This window comes from Ixodes scapularis, unplaced genomic scaffold, assembly GCF_016920785.2.
Source record: "Ixodes scapularis isolate PalLabHiFi unplaced genomic scaffold, ASM1692078v2 PGA_scaffold4__175_contigs__length_147842914, whole genome shotgun sequence".
In the NCBI taxonomy this organism is placed as follows: Eukaryota; Metazoa; Arthropoda; class Arachnida; order Ixodida; family Ixodidae; genus Ixodes; species Ixodes scapularis.
Window position 1 is genome coordinate 29475313 of NW_024609879.1, and position 20640 is coordinate 29495952.

Sequence of the window (20640 nt, forward strand, 5' to 3'; positions counted from 1 at the left end):
ATGATGCGGTATATGTTTCTATGCGCTTTGTCGGCTTTAATTCAAAATGGCACTGCGAGAGGTACGTATCTTTTTGAGTACAACTCATTGGTTTCTTTCTGACAAACCACTTAATTTGGAACTGTTGTAGGTTTGGTTATTTTATATACTTGTGCATATACACGCTTCTGTATTTGTCACGGTAATGCCACAGAACCACTATTAAGCTTTGGGCCCCAAATATGTTTTTGGAACTGACTACGAAATATTATACGCTATGACAGCATGTTCTAAAATTTTTATTCTGACAGCTTTTGGAGTATTTTTAGATCTTTTATGACACTTTCAGTAATCTGAGTTTTGAGATCGTAATAAGGCGGATACTTACATAAAGACAGGAATGTTTTTTCATCGAGACAATCATGATTTCTATGAGGAGTTCCAACCTATCCAAGGTGTAACTTGTCGCACAGCATCCCGTATGGAAATCTTATATCTGGGCCATATCTGGCCATATCAAACATTATATGACTATATACGGCCTATATACAGCATTATCTGGCGTATATACAGACTTACCTGGCGTATATACAGCCTGATATGGCGTATATACAGACTTATCTGGCGTATATACAGACTTATCTGGCATATATACAGCCTGATATAGCTTATATACAGGCTTATCTGGCGTATATACAGTCTTATCTGGCGGCCGGTTTTCAGTATACTAAGAAGTTAAAAAAGTTTAAAAAAAAATCTTTATTATCAGACTCTAAATGACTCACTGTTCGCGAGCTAAATATCATCACAAATAATCCCAAACTTGAGCTTTGACAAGTTTGAGATTATTTGTGCTAGTTTTCACGAGGATTTCAATGTAGCTTAATTATTTCAAAGTGTTAACATTACGCCCGAATAGACAATTTGCTAAATCGCCCAAGCGCCTCGGGCCGTACTCTAGGGATCATGGGGATGGTTTTTCTTCAGCTACCTAGTGATCGAAAATTTTGAGCAATTCTATGGTTACAGATTTGAGTATAATTCGGAGTCACCCTGAACATGTACCGTACAGAACCCAAATACCTACCATACCACTTTAAAAATGTCCCGCCAATGTCAGTACTGTGCATTCCGGCCAACCTTCAACCTGGATGAGCGGAAGACATATCTTTTACATTATTATCATTCTCGTACAGCTTCCAAAACGCTGATATTAAGTTAGAAACGCTAAACATGTCATAAACAGCTCCGCTGAATTCGAGCTAAATCCCTGTTTTGGTTGTTGTGATTTCTCGACAAGTAATTCCTGCTAAAACAACAATCACGAGAATTATAATATGGTAAGAGATTTCGGCTGCTCAGCGTGGTTGAAGGTTGGACAAAATGCACATTATCATAAACGCTGCCATTGACGAGAAAATTTAAAAGTGATATGACAGGTACTTGAGCCCTATGGGACGCTTGTTCAGGCTGACTACGAATTACACTCCAAACTGTGTAACCATGGGATTGGTCAAAACTAGCTATCACTAAAGGAGCTGAAGGATCACCGTTTCCATAACTCCTCGAGTGCAAGTCGGGCAGTTGGGAGAATGTAGACAATAAAAAGATATAAAGTGCTGATTTCAGGCTTGTGCATTTTTTAAATGCCTGGCCAGATCTGGAATTTCCTTACTTAGCCAGATCCGGGATTTCCATACATCAGGCTATATCTGGCATTATGAGGCTATATCTGGCAGATATACCATATCAGGTTATATGTGGCCAGTTTTTGATATGGCCATATCTGTAATCTTCACATCTGGCCAGATATAAATTTTTTGTAGGGGATACCACCCGCGAATATTCGTCAACGGATAGCTTTAGCTATGCGTTGGCATAACTTAGTGAAACATAGTCACAGGATGCTTTGTGAACAGACCATTACGTACTATCTAGCATGTTGGACTATAATGAAAAATGAGGGCATAAAATTAAAACCTGAGCTGTTTAGTATCTGTTTCAAGACGAAAGTACCATTTTTATAGTATTGACACACCCGAAAAAGCAACTTTCGACAGTTGAATTAATGAAGTCGAGCAGTGAATATGGGATGACGTCAACACCTCCATATAACAAGGTTGTCGTACTGATTTTTCCTCATCACTTACTCTGGGCGGGCGCAAAACGGGTTGGGTAGAACGGTTGCGTCGGCGTTCAGCTGGTACACGTGTTCCATTATCGGTTTCATCTGTGCTCCACGACGGCTTTTGGTGGATGGCGTAGACAATTCAAATCTACGGTTTCGCTATCCAAGAGCTGTTAACGATGTTTAATAATGTTAAGTGAGCTCGGTTTTTAATAACCGCAAAATTAAACGCCATTGGTCATTACCGTAATTAGAACGCCAATAATAATCTATATTGAGGCACTCTGAACTTCGTGTTTTCCAAAAGTGTATGTTTGTATTTCATTTATAGAAGTACACTAACACTTTGTTAGCCTTCAGCAATTTTCAAATAATATAGAGTTTTTTTTACATTGTTTGCCGCGTATAGATATCACAAAATAAGTGTTATTTATTACATGCTAATCCTTTTTGTGATATTACGGATATTACCTAGACTTATAAGAGTCAACAGGCTTAACTTTAATACCAACATCATAAATTGCAAATATAGTTGAACTAAGTAAAGCTACCGTGAACATTTTCTTTCCCTAGAAACTAGTACTGGGTTCGCGCTGGAATGTTCCGTTGCTCAGCATACGGCAAGATTATGAAATGGCTGGCTAATTGTGTACTTTACAAATATCTTGATGACATGTTGTTCACTAAAGGTGTCATGATTAAACCAGCTGGAATTTGAATCTGGGAGTTCTTAATTTTATTCATATTATGACACTATACTTATCTAAACATAGTCCCCTCTGTGTCTTTTGAAGCCCTAACCCAAGTGTGGGGGAATACTGTAGTCAATATTTTAGTTTCTCATTGATTCCTGGTCCTCTCGTTAATAATTTTTGAGATGTTCGTTTTCATGTGCATATCGTTCGTGAAAAACAAAATTCAGTTTACTCAATCTTTTTAATCGATTCGGCTACTAAAATGAAGAAGCAATATACGAAAATTGTTATAAATGTGATGCTATTTTATGTTAGCTAGATAAAGACGCCTGCCCGTTCTTTCTGTAGTGTAAGAGGTGAGGCTTAACTAACACATAATTATGTTTGTCTAGAAGAAAAGCCTTATCCCTGTCACGAGCTGCGTTCTTGCCTACTAGTAGCGCAATCTGCACGCTTTGACTGATTAGAATATTTCACGCCTGATATACAGGGTGTTTTGTTTTAACTAGAGCATATTTATTTATAAGGAGCTGTAGTATGAGGCGAAGATGGGCGAGCCGGTGTATGATGGAAGAAATAAAAACCGAGCAAAAATGAACACAAGAACGAGAAGAAAAAAAGCATTTATAGCACTGACTAACCACAGAGTCGTTTTCTTTTAGAGCAAAATAGATTGACACAAAAAAGAAAGAAAAGTTTTTTTTTTAACTGTACAGGGACTTTTTTCATCACAGTCACAGTCACGGACACATAAATGCGTCAGTCCGATTAATAAGATATAATGCAACACCAGAAGGGTTAATTGATTGAACGCCTACACAAACCTCACGTCTAGAATTCTACACGAAACACAAAAGACAGGTTCAACAAGCAACCTAAATTACTCTAGCCGTATTTCTGTGGTGTTTAGACAGTAATTGAATATAACTGCGGGGTAGAGCCCTATTCATAAGAATGTTACCCGAGATGTCCCGATGCAGCGCTCCGTAACGAAAGAGAGTGCTCATGAGCCTGAGCGTTTACACGTCTGCCCGTTTGGCGCTTTACACATCCGTTTACACATCCGCCATGTGTGACCTTCTCTTGTCTTACCGAGATGCCTAGCCATTGACGCGGGCGTTGAAAGGCCTCCACAAAGGCCAATGCTAGGGAGACGAACAAAGGAGAAACGAACATGGCAAAAATCTTTCCTGCTGTGGTCAATCGATGAATTATTCCTGGAAGAAGTGAAGTAAACGCAAAAAAGTAAAAGCAAACGCGGAAGGCCGGTTATGGCGGCGCATTGCATAGCTGCTGGAAAGCGTCGATATAAATATTTCCACAGGATATTTAAACTGTGTAAACCACACCGACTGCACATACGACATATATGGAACGGTATTCTATTTCGCATAAAAAACGTTTTTTGTCGTCCTTTTTTTAAACTGCGGAGTATATACAAAGTGTCCCCAATAAATGGGACCAAAATTTGCCAGAAGGAAAACGAAACCATAGCGCTTAGCGAGAATGAAATCAACTGAATAGGTTGTTGGATGACTTCTTGGGAAAGTGCACCATTTTTAAGTGCGCCTTGTGTTTTACTTCATTAGGAATATTTAGCTAGTTTATATTTGCTCATTTAAGAGCCAAGGTGCGAATTGCTGCCGCATCTTGGAAAGGGCAGAAAGTGAGTGTGCCCGAGCTCTCCCCGTGATCACGTGTTCGCTGGAGAAAACGGAAGAGAATGGTGATTTTATTTGCTCATAAAAAGATAAAGTAGTAAACAAAAACAAAAAAAGTGCGTCTGAAACAAAAACGCATAAGAGGTGCAACGTGTCTTACCGAAAAAAGTCACAGGGACTCTTACGTTATTGCTAAGACGACTCGAAGGCGAAAACCCAAGCGCCGATGTAAATGTGATAGCGAACCTCCAAAGACAGCCCGCTGTTTGATGACATACTTTTGATGTAGTTTTGGCGAGTTTTCGTCGTTTTCGTGTCGTCCATGTGTTTTCGCTCAAAGGCTTTGAAGGTCGACTGAAGGATGAGGCAATAGGGATTTCGCCTTCATAAAAAAGACAAAAAAGCAGCGCCGTCCTTGATGTTGACATCCTTCTCACGGGGAGATTTAGTCAAAATAATGGCATCAAGACGGCGTCATGAAGGAATTTCCAGCTTTAACGTTAAACTGACACTGGTTCAATGCAGCTTTTTTCAAAACAGTGTTCGCTGCCTACAGAATGTGCCCAAATGGGTCCCCACCTGAAGCGGTGGAGAACTCATCTTTTTGAACACGTCCGCTCTTGCACTCCGTGCACGAGGGAATATTGCGGCATATTTGCGTAATGTTTACCTTGAATGCGCTTGGCGTTGTGGGTTCGGTGCTGTAGACCCAGGGTCTTTCACGTACCCCACTAGAATACATCAAGGGGGGTCATCTCCGGAGACCTAGCAGGCGATGGCACGGTACCGTACTGACCGACACACTGTTCTTGCTTGGCACCGCTGAGCCAGGCTCGAGGCTGGCTACAGCTGTGAGCGGGGGCACCGTCATGCTGAAACAGCATGTGTAGGAGGCGTGCCGATGGCAGACTACAGCGAAAATTATCTGCTGCACCTGCAACGATCTCGTTCACATAGCGTTTTGCAGTTAGCGTCAGGTAAAAAAAGACGGGACAAGCGATGCTGTTCTGAAAGATCCCGCACCGGACATTAAGACACCACTGGTACTGATGTCGGGACTACGCCAACCAGTGGGATTTTCTCGCTCCAGTAATGGGCGTTCTGAAGGTTCACTTAGTTGTTTCGTTAAAAGTCTCCATCATCTGTTCACAGCACGTCGTTGAAAAGGTCTTGTTCTTTTTAATATTGAATTGGAATCCTGTTCGCGAAGTTAACTCTGCCCTGGGAGTTAACTTCGCGAACCTAGCCTGCGACTTTTGATGTAGCTGAATGTGGTAAAGGTGAAGCTTAGATTCGTTCAAAATTCTCCAGACGGACGAGCGAGATAAGTTCTTTATTATGGAGATCTTAGTACCGCTACATCAGCACTCACATCACGTACGACATAGTGCACATCATTAAACGAATTTCAAATAAATTTGGAGGCGCCACCTCCGAAATCGCGCGCACCGTCGTGTACGCAGTCCTTGTGTCTCGGGCCACGTACGGGGCTGTGTGCTTCTAGCTGACAAAGACCCAAGTCGAAAAACTAGAGACCCTCTACCGAGCCGCCCTTCGGGTGATCACCGGCCTGCTTCGCCACACCCGAGTGGAAGAACTATATCGCTACGGAAGACTTCCACCCCTACGGTGCATTATAGAAGATTGCCGCGAGGGAACCCAGGACCGCCGTCTCCTCATTCTTCAGGGTCAGCGCCTCCTTCTCTCAGACGACCCCGCCATGGCTGCCATTTTAGACGAGGTTCCACCGCACGTGCCGCCGTGGATGGACTTCCCCCGTCACGGACGGCACACCACTCAGCTTGAAGACCAACGCCCAGCGCTATAGGCCGCAGCGTGCCACTATCGCCCGCGCAATCAACGAGCCCTCAACAGACCCCACGGAGATGCGGCTTTTTACGGACGCATTCTGGAATCCGAACACTCAGATCGCTTCCGTTGTGGCGAGAACCGAAGACGGCTATCTTCGCCTACAAAATTACCTCCTAAACGAGACACCCTCCACCACCAAAGTGGAGCTCCGGGCGCTTCAAGTCGGTGTAAATTGGATTCGCACAGACCACCGAATTGTGAACGAGCAAACCAAGGTGGTCACGATCTGCACTGACAGTTCCACAGCTATCCACGCCTTAATCGGTCCTCCCAGAGTCGGAACCACGGAGTACGCCATAAAAAGTGGCTGCAACATAATAAAAGCGCAAAAATACGTCGCAGTAAAAATCCAGTGGGTGCCTGGGCACTCCGGTCAAGCGGACAACGAGGCCGCGCACAACCTGGCGAGCGAGGCTTGCACTTCTCGCCGCTCGCAGGGAGTGCCGATCTACCGTCCATCGCTTGACCACAGCCCGGACGAAGAGCGATGACGACGGAAGCAAATTCAGAAAAACCGGCTGAAAGATCAAGTACCACCCCTCGAGAACCCATTGCCTAAAGGTCTACCTCGGGGGGCCCAAGTGCTTGTTGTTAAAGCGCGAACGGGCTTCGCTTTCACAGAAGACATGGTGGCAAGGTGGCGGTACAACCAACTGTGCAATCAAGAAGGCGATCCCCCACCACCTCCAATCACACGTTGCAGCAGCTGCTCCGCAGATCAAGCACCGACGATCAGACATCTCATCTGGGAGTGTGACGAACTAAAAGACGTCAGAGAGAAGCACCGACCACCAGGTGTGACCTCCTACGAAGGGTGGGTTACTCTGGTACAGGACCAAAAAACGACCTCGCTCGCACTGTGGAACTTCGCTTTTGAAGCCTCCATATTGCGCCGCATCTAACTCGTAACACCCCTTTAGCCCCTTATCAAACAGGCCAAGTGCGACCCTTTTTCGGAATGGATTTGTTACTGCTACTAGCGTAAGGATGAGCTGCCATGGAAGCCAAAATGTCTGTGCGGAGGACTTTGCTTAAAGCACGAGGTCTCTTCCGCTTCTCCGTGAAGCTTTCTGTCTGATTCTACGTCCCGTATTTTCTGATTATTGGGGATGGGATTGATCGAAGTCTACTGTGCCATGTTGGATATACCCTGGCAGCCTTTCTCTTAAAGTCCCAATCCGCTCCCAAAACAAGGACCATACTCGCCTCTTCCTCATTCGAAAAAGGTATCATTGGCGTCTTGGAGAACTAATGGGCGCCTTGGCACAAGTTGATTGCAACACGACATAAATCAAATAAAGCGCTCGCACGGAGACATACGCTTACCCGCGACGTGGAAGACGGAAATTGAACCGCGACATGCAAGGCCCAGAAACTAAGCTAGACCTCCCCTCGGTATGAGCAGGCCTGAAAACTAAAACAATTATACGATACTAGGACTGTGCAATAATCTTGGACCCTGCCCATTACAATGAATTATTAACGAGCAGCGAAGAACAACGTTGGCTTTCGTGCGCCAGTTGTCGTGGGTAGAACTATCGCGCGCTCTTTTTGCGCAATCAATGCACCTATCTCGGGGCCTACGCTAACACGAGGCCCCGTCTCGGACGGCGCAGCAGTGATAAGCTGGTCTTCGTTCCTTCGGAGCACGTCTGAAAGCGCTGCAATCACGACGCCCGTGCGCGTTGCGATTGCAGCAATTGCAGCTGAGGAAAACCTTGACTGAATATTTCTCTGTGCGCTCTACGACTTTCAAATTCAAACATTGGCCTTTAATGAAATATTGAAAAATATTTACTGAGTCTTAACTAATGAAAACACTAGGCACACTAAGAAAAGTTGCACATACCCAAACGTATTCAAACAACATTCAGTTGGTTTCACTCGCGCAAACTCTGTTTGTTTTCGTTTTTTTCTTTTTTTAAGTTTGGAGCAAGTTATATGGGACACCCTGTATATACCTACCATTTCTGATAGGATTAATACGTGTGTGGATAAGTTTGATGTAGCGGTTGTCTTCTCCGCAGCGTAAAAACAACCAGGACACGTAGCCAAAGTGTGTAAGACAAAGGTCGTGCACAAGGTTCAGGAGACAGTGAAAGAGAAAGACTTGCTTGCGAATTGTAAAGCGAACAGTGCTAGAAGTCCGCCTCCCATCGTTGTTAGGCTGAGGTTGAACGGTGAAAAAATTCCAATGGAATTAGATACCGGGGCTGCTGTGACTATAATGTCAGAAAAAGACTTTGCCGAGCATTTCCCAAATACAGCATGCCGGAACGAAGATGTCAATCTCGGAGTGTACAATGGTACTTCCATTGGCGTAAAGGGAGTTGCGCAGGTAGAAGTTAGCTATGGAAATCAAACCTATCACTTGCCACTTGTCGTTGCGAGACAGGAAAACGGTGCTACTATGCCGGCTCTTCTGGGTCGTGACTGGCTCGCGAAAATTAAGATAGACCTGCATGACGCCGTGCAGAATCTGCGCGAAGTTGTGCTTAACGTACAAGCGGTAAGAAACACGGAAAAAGAGGAGGCAGAAAAATGCCTAAAAGAGCAGTATGCTGACATGTTTGAGCCCGGGTATGAAGCTATCAAGGGTTTCAAAAGTAGCCTTAGGTTAAAAGCCGACGCAAATCCCGTTTTTTGTAAGGCGAGACCTGTCCCATATGCTTTGCGCGAGCAGGTGGAAAAAGAATTGGTAGACTTAGAAAAAGCTGGTGTCATTTACCGGGTCAGGCACAGTACGTGGGCCCCGCCTCTAGTGATCGTGCCGAAGAGTGGTGGCAAAGAAATAAGGATATGTGGTGAGTACAAAGTAACGGTGAACCAGGCCATTGAAGTGGGCCACTATCCTTTACCACTTTCTGAGGACATCTTTACGACCTTGGCTGTTGGAACCGTGTTTACAGTTTTAGACCTCTCTAGGGTCTACCTACAGCTCGAGTTGGACGAGCGAGCGCAAGAGCTGCTCATGGTAAACACGCATATGAGCCTTTTTAGGTTCCAGCGGTTACCATATGGCGTAGCAAGTGCACCCGCCATGTTCCAGGCCGTGATGGACCAGGTTTTGCAAGGCATTCCTGGTGCTGCCTGTTACTTGGATGACGTGCTGATTGTTGGCGTAGACCAAGCAAAGTGCTACAGTCGCACAGAGCAAGTGTAAAATGCACTGAGTAAACACGGCATCAGGGTGAACGCAACGAAATGCTAATTTTCTCAAGAACGAGTTCAGTACCTGGGACACGAGCTAGATAACCAGTGTCTGCATCCCACAGCAGACAAGGTGAAGGCCATTCGAGATGCGCTAAAACCCAGTAATGTGACACAGCTGAAAGCCTTTTTAAGCCTCGTAAACTTCTACGCAAAATTTTTGCCAAATCTTGCAAATTTGCTAGAGTTTCTCCACCAGCTACTACGCAAGGGCAACGTATGGAACTGGTCGAGCCAGTGTCACGAGTGTTTTATACGTCTTAAAGAGCTGCTCAGCCGTGACATGGTTCTAGAGCTGTATGCTGTGAAAAAAGAAATACAGCTGACGTGTGACGCCTCGGAGTATGGTTTAGGTGCGGTTTTGTCGCACGTGGTCCATGGCGTAGAAAAACCGATAGCGTTTGCGTCACGATCTATGACTCCAGCAGAGCGTAACTATGCGCACATTGAAAAGGAAGCGCTGGCCATCGTCTTTGGAATAAAAAAATTCCATAAGTATCTGTATGGACGCACCTTTACCGTAGTAACAGATCATCAGCCACTTGCGGTGATCTTCGGTGCAAAACACAATACCAGTGCAGTAGCGGCTGCTAGAGTGCACCGTTGGGTCATATTCCTGTCAAACTATCAGTTCCTCATTCGGCACAAAGCTGGAAAAAAAATTACCGACGCCGATGGCTTGTCCCGCCTTCCGTTGTCTGAAACCACCAATGACAACGAAGAATTTTTTTTACTTTTCAACTGTTAGGGAACTGCCGATAACCGCTGAAGTTATTGAACGAGAAACCTCGAAAGACGCGATCTTGAGTGCTGTGCGCGAAATGACGTGGCACGGTTGGCCGCGATCTGTTAACGAACTGCTGCAGCCTTTCTTTGTTCGGCGCTTTGAACTTTCTGTGGATGACGGGTGCTTAGTTTAGGCCAACAGAGTGGTGGTACCACAGACTTTGCAAAAGAAAGTTGTGTCTTTGCTGCACGAACAGCAAATTGGTATTACCAAAATGAAGGCACTAGCAAGGTCCATGGTCTGGTGGCCAGGGATTGACAGCTGTCTTGAACAGATTCTGAGACAGTGTGACATCTGTAAAAGTGTTAGATCAGTGGGGCAGCCAGCACCCTTGACCCCTTGGAGGTGGTGCACGAACAGTTGGGAGAGAGTACATCTCGACTTTGCTCAAAAAGAGCACAACATGTTTCTTGTGGCTGTAGACTCCTACTCGAAATGGGTAGAGGTAAAGATCATGAGCTCTACAACGGCTGAAAAGACGGTGGAAACAGTGCAGTCATTGTTTGCAAGTCATGGGTTACCATGTGAGGTAGTAACAGATAATGGGCCGCAATTCCGAGCAAAGGAATTCGACGATTTTTTGTCAGCTAATGGTGTTAAGCATACCTTCACGCCGCCGTATCATCCGCAATCTAATGATTCAGCAGAACGCGCGGTACAAACTGTAAAGCAATCGCTGCTGAAGCAGTTGTTAGAAGATAAAGGAAACAAAACTTCTAGGAGTCTTTAACACAAAGTTCATAACTTTCTTTTTGAGTACCGAACGACTCCACATAACTTTACTGGGAAAACAGCAGCAGGATTATTTTTGAAGCGCAAGTTGCGCACAAGGTTATCCATCTTGAAACAGAGTCTTGAGGCCAAAGTTATGGCCGAATCGGAGAGGGAGGTGTGTCGAGCAAATAAGCGTCGTGATCTTCCACGTGTGTTTTGCGCTGGTGATTCTGTGCTTGTACGTACTGTCCGTGGTGAGATTGTGAAGTGGCGCCCAGGAAAAATTGTTAAAGTCCGCAATGACGTACTTGGTAATGGTTGACAAACAAAAGTGTTTTGTACACGCGGATCACCTGCGGCGTTCCTCACTAAAGCCTGAGCATGATAATGAAGCGCGTAGTGACACTAAGATGCCACATGCCAGTGATATGTGCGAGACTGAACGTCATGTTGCATTTCCTGAAAGAGCTCCATCGCCAGGACTATGGGATGATGTGCCGGTGCCTAGGCGAAGCACGCGTGTAACCCGGAAGCCGGAACGGTTGATGTACAATAAACTGTAGAACTGTGTGGGGGGAGGAAGTGTTGTATCAGCGATTTTGTATTCTACGCTGGCCTTCTTATGTATCAGCAGTGCGGAGCGCACGTTATCGCCTACCGTGATAAGCAGCGCCGCCGGGTTCGTTTTATTTGTTTTTATTCGTTAACGTTATTCGTTTTTACTTATATAAGAGATACGCGAACTGTATGCACAGCAGATGCTGTCTGGCATTAAACGTGTTGAAACAGATTGCGTTGGCCTACGTAACACCTATGGCAGTATAACATACCTGTACAGACCACATTCTTCTACTCCGCATGGCTCTTTCCTAATGAATACTTTCACGTTAAAATCACACAACTTGTATATTGATGTAATGTTGCGGGTTTTATTTGCACCCGCGTCGGCACATTTCTTGAATGCGCGAAGTTATAAAATTCCCACATCAAATCTTGATGTCAGAAATATACACATCTGTTTAAACCAGTGTTTATGGTTGTTGTATATCAGGAGAAAAAAAATCATATACAGTACTTGTTTGCTTAATATTCCGCATTTTGTGAGCTCTCAAGTTTTTTAGTGAGTGCGGATTTCACATGAGCTACCAGAATAATAACTTTAATGCTTCAAATAATATTTTGTCAAGACTTGGGACTATTTCCGTGGTTTTTTTATGTAGTTTGTTCAAAAATATTACGTAAACCATCTGTTCAAAGGCGCAAATATACCCGAAAATTAACGTTAAACGTTAGCAAATGATGCTGCCTCTGATATACAAAACAATAATTAAAACTATCATTCTAGTTAATAAATATTTTATGCAGTACCATTTTGGTCTGTATCACGGAAGTCTGGATTCAAGCTAAAATATAAAGTTATATTATTCGACGTCCGAATGTCCGAAAGTGTCGCATATAAATTATTATTTCAATAAATATTTACTTGAATAAAAACTCTACTGTAATTCGTTCCATCAAGTTCCCTCGCTGTCCAGAGGACTCGGATGTGTGCTTTTCTGGTTTTAAAATTAAGCGATGATGCGTAGTATAATACTGAGCCTGAAATCGTGGCGCGCGTTAGAGACCGTTTTCGGTCGACGGCCACGGCATCTTTTATTTCGTGGAGATCTTCCACAGTAAAATTGTCCAGCCAATTGCGAAGCATAACAGTACTTCAAGAAGCCAGTGGACGCGCAAAGTATAGCAAAAAAAAACGGTTTAATTATGGAAGACACTAGCGGTGATGTTTCCCTGTAAAAACATGCAAACAACATCCGAACCGGAAGTGTTCCCTGCAACATATCATGGCGGCACGAAGTGACCCCAATGCCATGTATAAAACAGATTGGAGCGAATATTGCTGTCACAATTCCTGTAGGACGGTAAAGAGGTTTTGTATTTGACTATTAAGTTCAGCTTTATTGATGTTTTTACAGGTGAATCCCGAAACTTCGAAGTTGCTTATCCAAAGCTTCTTGAAAGCAGAGGCCTTTCGAGTGAAAAAGTGATCCACATTAAAGAAGGCTTAACACTTCACTTGGAAAAAAGTTCAGTACTCTCAGAAAACTTGGTTCTAACAGACCTCAGTGGCAAGGAGCCAGTTGTAACTCCGGTAAGCATTACATTTGTAACATGCCTTACAATTGAAATAGAGCCGTGAATCTTACCTGCATGGTTTAAAAAAAAAAAGTGGAAGCCGCTTACAACTCCCTGTAACGCCGAATTAGAGCGCAGCTCTTGAGGAGGAGGAGGGAAGGGCACTGGGGGGGGGGGGTTAAACTAACCAGGGGGGGTCACGTGACCTTGGGGGTCGCGTGACCCCCAATGCCGAAGATGTCATCACTGACATCACTGATGACGTCATCAGTGACGATGACGATGCGGGTACCGATGACGTCATTAGTGACGTCACTGATGACTTCACCAGTTATGATGACGATGACGATGCGAATGTCGGTGACGTCATCAGTGACGTCGCTGATGACGTCATCAGTGATGATGACGATGCGGTGTCGGTAACGCCATCAGTGATGATGACGATGACGATGCGGATGCCGGTGACGTCATCAGTGATGATGACGATGACGATGTGGATGTCGGTAACGTCATTAGTGATGATGACGATGACGATGCGGATGCCGGTGACGACATCAGTGACGTCACTGATGACGTCATCAGTGATGATGGCGATGACGATGCGGATGTCGGTAACGTCATCAGTGATGATGACGATGACGATGTGGATGCCGGTGACGTCATCAGTGATGATGACGATGACGATGTGGATGCCGGTGACGTCATCATTGATGATGACGTCATCAGTGATGATGACGATACCGATGTGGATGCCGGTGACGTCATCAGTGACGATGACGTAATTGGGGGTCACGTGACATCGGCGGGGGTCACGTGGCCTCGGGGGGTCACATGACCTCGAGGAGGGGGTCACGTGACCTCGAGGAGGGGTCACGTGACCTCAGGGGAGTCACGTGACATCGGGGGGTCAGGTGCCCCCCACGAGGTCACGTGACCCCGGTGGGGGGCTCGCGCGGTGCATTATGGGACATTTCCCATGATGCACCGGGGTCACGTGACCTCGGGGGGTCACGTGCCCCCCACGAGGTCACGTGACCCCGGTGGGGGGCTCGCGCGGTGCATTATGGGACATTTCCCATGATGCACCGCGCGGTTACGCCGACGGCGACGGCGACGCCGACGGCGACGGCGACAGCGACGGCGACGGCGACGGCGACGCCGCTCAAGCCGGAAACGGGCCCCTAAGAGCTGCGCTCTAAAAAAAAAAAAAATAAACATTATCGCATTTTAGAGAAGATACACTCCGCCTGGAGCGCTTAAGTAACGCACTGCACTTAAGAAGGCGCATGCTTAATTGTATGCTTCGTCTTTAAAAGATAAGCAAAGATATATAAAAAAAAATTACACAGCCTAGATAGGGAAAAGAGATAATAAATTAATTTACAACGAAGAAACAAAATGTTTAGAGCTATATTGAAGGAGCGAATAGAATTTGTAGTTGGCGCGCGCGGAAGCCGCCACTAGTCACGTTGTAGACCTGTGCGCCGCCGCGCTGCGCCACCGCCGCCACAAGTTCAGCATGAAACAGACGAGCTGTGAAACTGGGCGCAGGGCACCACTCGCCGGTCGCCGCACGCGCAGCTTTGTCTGTATCGACCAGATCCGAGGGCCGCAGCGCCGCGCGGAAGCGACGTAGAGACGCCATCACCGGTGGCTATGTTGCTATGATACTGCGGCGCGGCGCCCGTTTTCGTCGCTAATGTGTCCCCTGTCTTAAGCATGGAACACATGAGCGGCGAAACTGGACGCAGCGCGGCGCTACGCACGGCTCACTACCAGGTGATACACGGCGATATCTGTGTATCCAAGACGCATGCACGCAAAAGCCCGTCGCGAGATCGGCACACAGTTGCTGGTCCAGCATTGGCACCGATCGTAGAGCGACTGCCAGTACCTCGCTTTAAGACGCAATATTTATACCCAAAACGTAAATTAATGTATTCCGACTAAAAACAAAACAAATAAAACCGGAACAAGCGGCCTTCTGCTAGCATTATATCACTATTAGAGCAATAAGGTAGAAGAAAGCATTACCGCAAAACCTGTGTTCACACCACTACGAACGCCGTGTTTGCTTTTCTTTTCTACCCGTTGAACTTGACATAAAAATTAAAAATAAAAATCGCTCCAATGAATAATTGTGTCGACTGTAGAAGCATTCATTTTAACATTGATATTCAACGTGTCCAACATCGCTGAGGCAACTGGAGGCGCACAGCGTGTCAGTCCTCAAGGAAGCATACCGCAGAACGTATAGAAACCCCAGAACGCCGCTACGAAGGCATTCAGAGGTCCAAAGAGGCCCAGATTGAACACGAAAGGCTGGCGCAAATCGCGTGTATGAGACGCGACCAGTTTTCATGAGAGTCTTGGCGCTTTCGTTCGAAAGTACATGGTGAAGCTTCACTGACTTTATGCGAAGGAAGTCACACCGAATGCAATAATTATTAGGTGTTGTGACCGTGCCATTGAAATGAGCACTTACAAAGCGTTACCCCCGAGCGTCATATAAACCTTATGCATGAGAGCAAATACCTACCAACGCACTTCAAAGTAATAACCCAGCAGAGATATTCCGAAACTCACAACACGTTTCTTCGTCTCCCGGCGGCATCCAATGTCTGGCTCGACAAACCTGACGACGTCAAAGGTCTTTCCTGTACAAAGTGCACCGTCTCGCCATCCTTTCTACAGCCCTCGTGTTAACTCCTTCATCGGCTGTGGCAGTAACATTCCGGCAAACAGATTCCCCACCTTGAACTCAAACCACCAACACCAAACCAATCTCGCTCGGAGTCAAACCGCCTCTTCTCGGCACTGTCGTTGTTGTTCGTGGAGACCCGCCTGTTGCTAGTTCAGATGGTGATTTCACAACACCTTCCGTGCCACTCCTGGGAGTTCAAATAACTTCGCAGACGATCTCACGAGAACGTTTGGGACGCACACAGCTCAAAATCCCAGCCGAACCGATAAAAAAAACGGTCGGCATATTTGCTTCTCCGCTGCTCGCCGCTAGGCACACCGCGCGCAAACATCTGGCCGACCAGATTGGAGCGGCACCGCGCCGCAAAGTGCGCACGTCACAGAGACGTAGTGACGGCGGCACCGGCTGCCATAGATGCTGCGGCTTACTGCCGCGCGGCGCCCTTCGGATATGGAGCGCAGGCTGACCGCGTTTGTCCATGCCGTCGCCGGAAGGGAACACTGCGGCGCGCCGCCACCGTTAATTTCTGACCTGCGCACAGGTCTATCACGTGGTGCTTGCGCTCTTCCGGTAGCTTCGTATGTGTGCACTAAAAAGTTGTTTTGATCAATCTTCGTTCTTTTGTTGCACTTCAAACAAAGAGTATTAATTCAGAGCCTATACGAAGCTTTCGAAAGAACACAAGCACCACGTGACTAAAGTGTCCAGTTACATGACAGTAGTCGCCACTTTTCCGCGGGCTCCCGCTGGCGCCAACTACATATTCGTTTCGAGTAGTAAATATAGCTCTAAAAAAATCTGTTGGGAATTTCCTCATGAATTTGTTTTAGGACATCCTTTTTCCATTCCGATCTGCTTTCCCAAACAATGTGAAAGAAAAAGCTAGCTTGACTCAAGTTTGACATATCAAAGAGCCTAACTTGGGCCGAATAGTGTTTTGCTCCAAGAGGCGAGACAGAGCTAAGGTATTTTGCATGGGGCCTCACTTGCCGGCGGAAAGCCAAAAATTGATTTTTCACTGCTTTACCTTAGGACCGATAATGTAGCATGCAAAGAGCCAAATCAGCCAGATGAAAACAAAACCGCGAGCAGTAAGCTTAAATGTGGTCTCTGTTCGGTGATTGAGGTTGGAAGATGCAAGTGAACAACTGAATTAACCAGGCAGTAAGGTCCGATTCGGGCACTCTACGCGGCTTGGCACCTTCTTTCTTCTTTCAAACGTCTTTATTTACAGACCAAATGAATGAGTGCCCATGCGCTCTGCTCTATGGTCTTTTATCTCGTCGTCTTATGTGTCCCTGGTGTTACCAGGGGCAGAGAGACGTCGGGCGGCGGCGATGATTGGCTCGCATTGCTTGAGCAGCCTGGAGCCTTATGGGGGCCCCTGCGGGTCCTCTAAATATCGGAGGATCGCCTGGAATGCCGCCAGGACACGACCAGGATCAGGAGCGGATGGGGGGTTGAGCCACTCAGTAAGAGTGGAGAGGGGAAGTGAGAGGGTTGAGAGCGCGCGAACGCGGGCTGTTGAGTGGAGCGGGCAGTCCCACAAAAAATGGGGGAGACTAGCAGGAATGTGGCAGTGGGTACCCTGAGGGTTGATGTCTGGGGATACATCTTTGCCAGCAGGGAGGGAGCGAGGAGCGCTCCTGACCTGGCTTGCTGTAGAAGGGAGGTCTCGTTGCGAGTGGGAGGAAGGTGGGAAAGGGAGGGGAAGTCAAGGGGGTTAGCCTGAGTAGTCAGGTAATGACGCCATTGGCTGGCGTGCTCCTGCCGGGCTTCGTGTGAATCGTGAAAGGAGCCAGGTGTGAGCTCCGGTGGCGTAGGAAAAGTAGGGGCCCCGGCTCGCGCGGAGAGAAGTTTAGCGCCCGCAAGTCGGTGAGCCCTTTCATTGCCGGGTATGCCGCTGTGGGCGGGCACCCAGTCGATGAGGGGATGGTGGCCGGCTGTCCGGATAGAAATGGCCGCCCGATGAATCTGACTAGCGATGGCAGATGATGGAGATGAGTGGCGGAGAGCACGGATGGCTTCCTGAGAATCTGTATACATTACGATTCTGGAGGAGGGTACCAGGGTCTAAGTTAACGGCACCGGAATGCTCAGAATCAGGAAATAATTGTCAGGTTTAGTACCACTTCAACTTTGACATCTCTTGGCTGTAGAGCCCTAATTGATCATAAAAATTAAAAGTTTGAAACAGGACTGCGCTACCAGGGTTAAATATTTCATTAGCAATTATAACCGTGTCCACATTCTTTCCATGAACCGTAGTTCGGAAAGCAACATTGAATGCATGCCATAAAACATATATATCTGACTGTAATGTTCGTCTACATCAGCTCTAAGAGATGAGAAAAATGCTTGACGAACGTAAGTTTGTGCTGTGTAGCATACAGTGAACGATTCAGAATCAGGGTTATCTTCGACAAGACACCCGTAATCTTCATCAATGCATCGTTTGTCTAACTAGAAGGGACACGTGTCACTAGATTTATTTAGATACCAAGAAAACAGTTAATTAAAAAATACGTACAGAAGTCTTCTTCGATACCCGAGTACACAAGTACTTCCCGTAGATTTTTTTTAGATATTTTGTCATTAAGCAGTAACACATTTTGTCTTTAAGTGTTCAGTTTCAAGCTGTTTTCTCATAGACGTTTGGCACTCGTCGCAAAATTCAAAGTTTAAAGGTATACAGACTTGAATTGGGGTACGCGAACGTAGTTTCGCAAGAAGTGTTATGTGTATATTTTTAGAGCTCAAGTCGGATGTGCTAAAACATTAAACAAATAGCAGAAACGGCGGTTGTGCATTTACTCTGCCCTATACCAGATTTTCGTCTTCTGTACAGTGGTTTGTGAGCATGATCCCAGGTGCTCATTGTTCATATAGTTTGTTAAAGGTATCGATTGCTCCGATCACATTGCTCATTGCCAACCTCTGCTCTTGGTTTTTGGTGTTTTCGCGCTCAGTAAGCCATTCGCGTGCGAGCTCATAAACCAGTGTGCAGAAGACAAAGAGGCTGGAATGGGACATTCAAAATGCATGGGTGCCCAATTTCGGTATGTAAGTTTGGAATTCAAATTTCGCAAGGTCAGTCAAATGTGTTAGTCCTCACGGCCGCACCCTGTAGACCACAAAAAAGAGCTGATTGCTGTAAATAATCGGTAGTGTCAGTTATTTTTGTACTGTAGAATTTTATTTTCCTACTAACTGCCATAAACGTTCGAATAGCGTTCTAAATCGACGCAATATGCACAAAATACTTAGCTAAAATAATGCTTACTTATTTCAAATATACAAGCACATCGCAGCCACGTTTATTACGTATAGAAAATAAGCTGAAACTAAACAGAGGCGTCGTATGCAACTGAATTCCTAGAGTTACTTACAAATCAAAAACGTACTGAGGAAAGAAAAGCCGGTTTTCGCAATGCAAACGAAAAACCATTTTTTTTTCGCTAAAAAAATATACTCCGCATTTATGAACGCCCGGTCTTCGTCCAAATGCAGCGCCAGATTTTGAGTCCAGATGCAAAAGTTTTAGGGCTTATAGTCATTTGATGCTGCAGTTCGAAGCGAATTTTGGAACTTTGCAATAAAACAACAGCGACCAAAGGAGCCCGGCCAATACATAGGAACAAAAGGCAGAGAGAACAAACTTTATTTAATCAGTTTTCTGAAAGGGGGGAGGGCCCTTAGTCCAGGGCTCCTGTGGCCTTCGCCGCCGAGTGGGCCCAGTCCACCAGCTGAGGCTGGTCATTCACGCTGGAGCTAAGCAGGACGGCCTCCCATTGGGTAGGGTGTGGGATAGGGGGGATCGCGGGGTTTCGATGCATTTCCATACAGTGTGGGAAAGGTTGGGGTACGTGCCCCAGAATGGCATTCTTCGTTGTATTGTTCGGGGTACCAGCGGTGAAGTAGACTTAGGTGTCGATATGTGTTGGTTTGTAGTTGCCGCCAGACAACAGCCTTCTCTCTTGTGAGCTCCTTGTGCGGCGGGGGGAGCTTTTGGCCTTCTAGGCGATAGTACTCTGTGATTTCCGCGTACTGCGTCAGTGGGTGTCTGTTTGTCCGCAGTCCGGTGCTCGGAAGGTATTTGCTCGAGCGACAGCGTGGGCGTGCTGGTTGCCGGGTACAGACTCGTGTCAGGGTCCAGACCAATTTGACCGGGGGAGCTTATCTTGGTGCTTCGTGAGTAGGACGTGCGCCGATTTGGATACATAGCCCGTCCGGTAGGCTCGGCATGCTGTTTGGGAGTCCGTTATAATTGTAGTGTATGGGTCGCTGTTGATGATGGCTAGTGCGATGGCTGCCTCTTCGGCCTATGTTGGTCGGTTCGTTTTGATTGTCGCAGTGGCGACGGTTTCGAGGTCTTGTTTGATCACGCTGATAGCCGCTGCTTGTCTCTGGGAGTAGTCTGCGGCGTCTGTATATCAAACCGCTGGGTGGTCTGCGTAGATTCTGGCGTGTGCACTTGCCCTTGTCAGGGTGCATGTTCTTCGGTATCCGTGTGGCTTCTATGAGGTCGCAGAACGTTGCCGGTAGGAGCAGTGTGGGGTCACCGTGAGTGTGGCCTAGGTATCCGAGTTTTCACAGCAGGTGACTGCCGGTAACGGATCCCCGAAGTCGATACTGTTGTACCGTCAGGTGGAGCTCGATGAGTTCATGTGTCGTATTGGTAACTGCTGTGGCGTGTAGCCTCTCGGTAACTGTTGTCGGTGGGAGACCCAGTGCCACTTTGTAGGCTCGTCTGA

At 46.4% G+C, this 20640-nt stretch overlaps 1 pseudogene; it reads left to right on the forward strand.

The window, feature by feature from the left end:
* LOC115331067 overlaps positions 1–20640 on the forward strand; it is an 89901-nt pseudogene continuing 69261 nt past the window's right edge.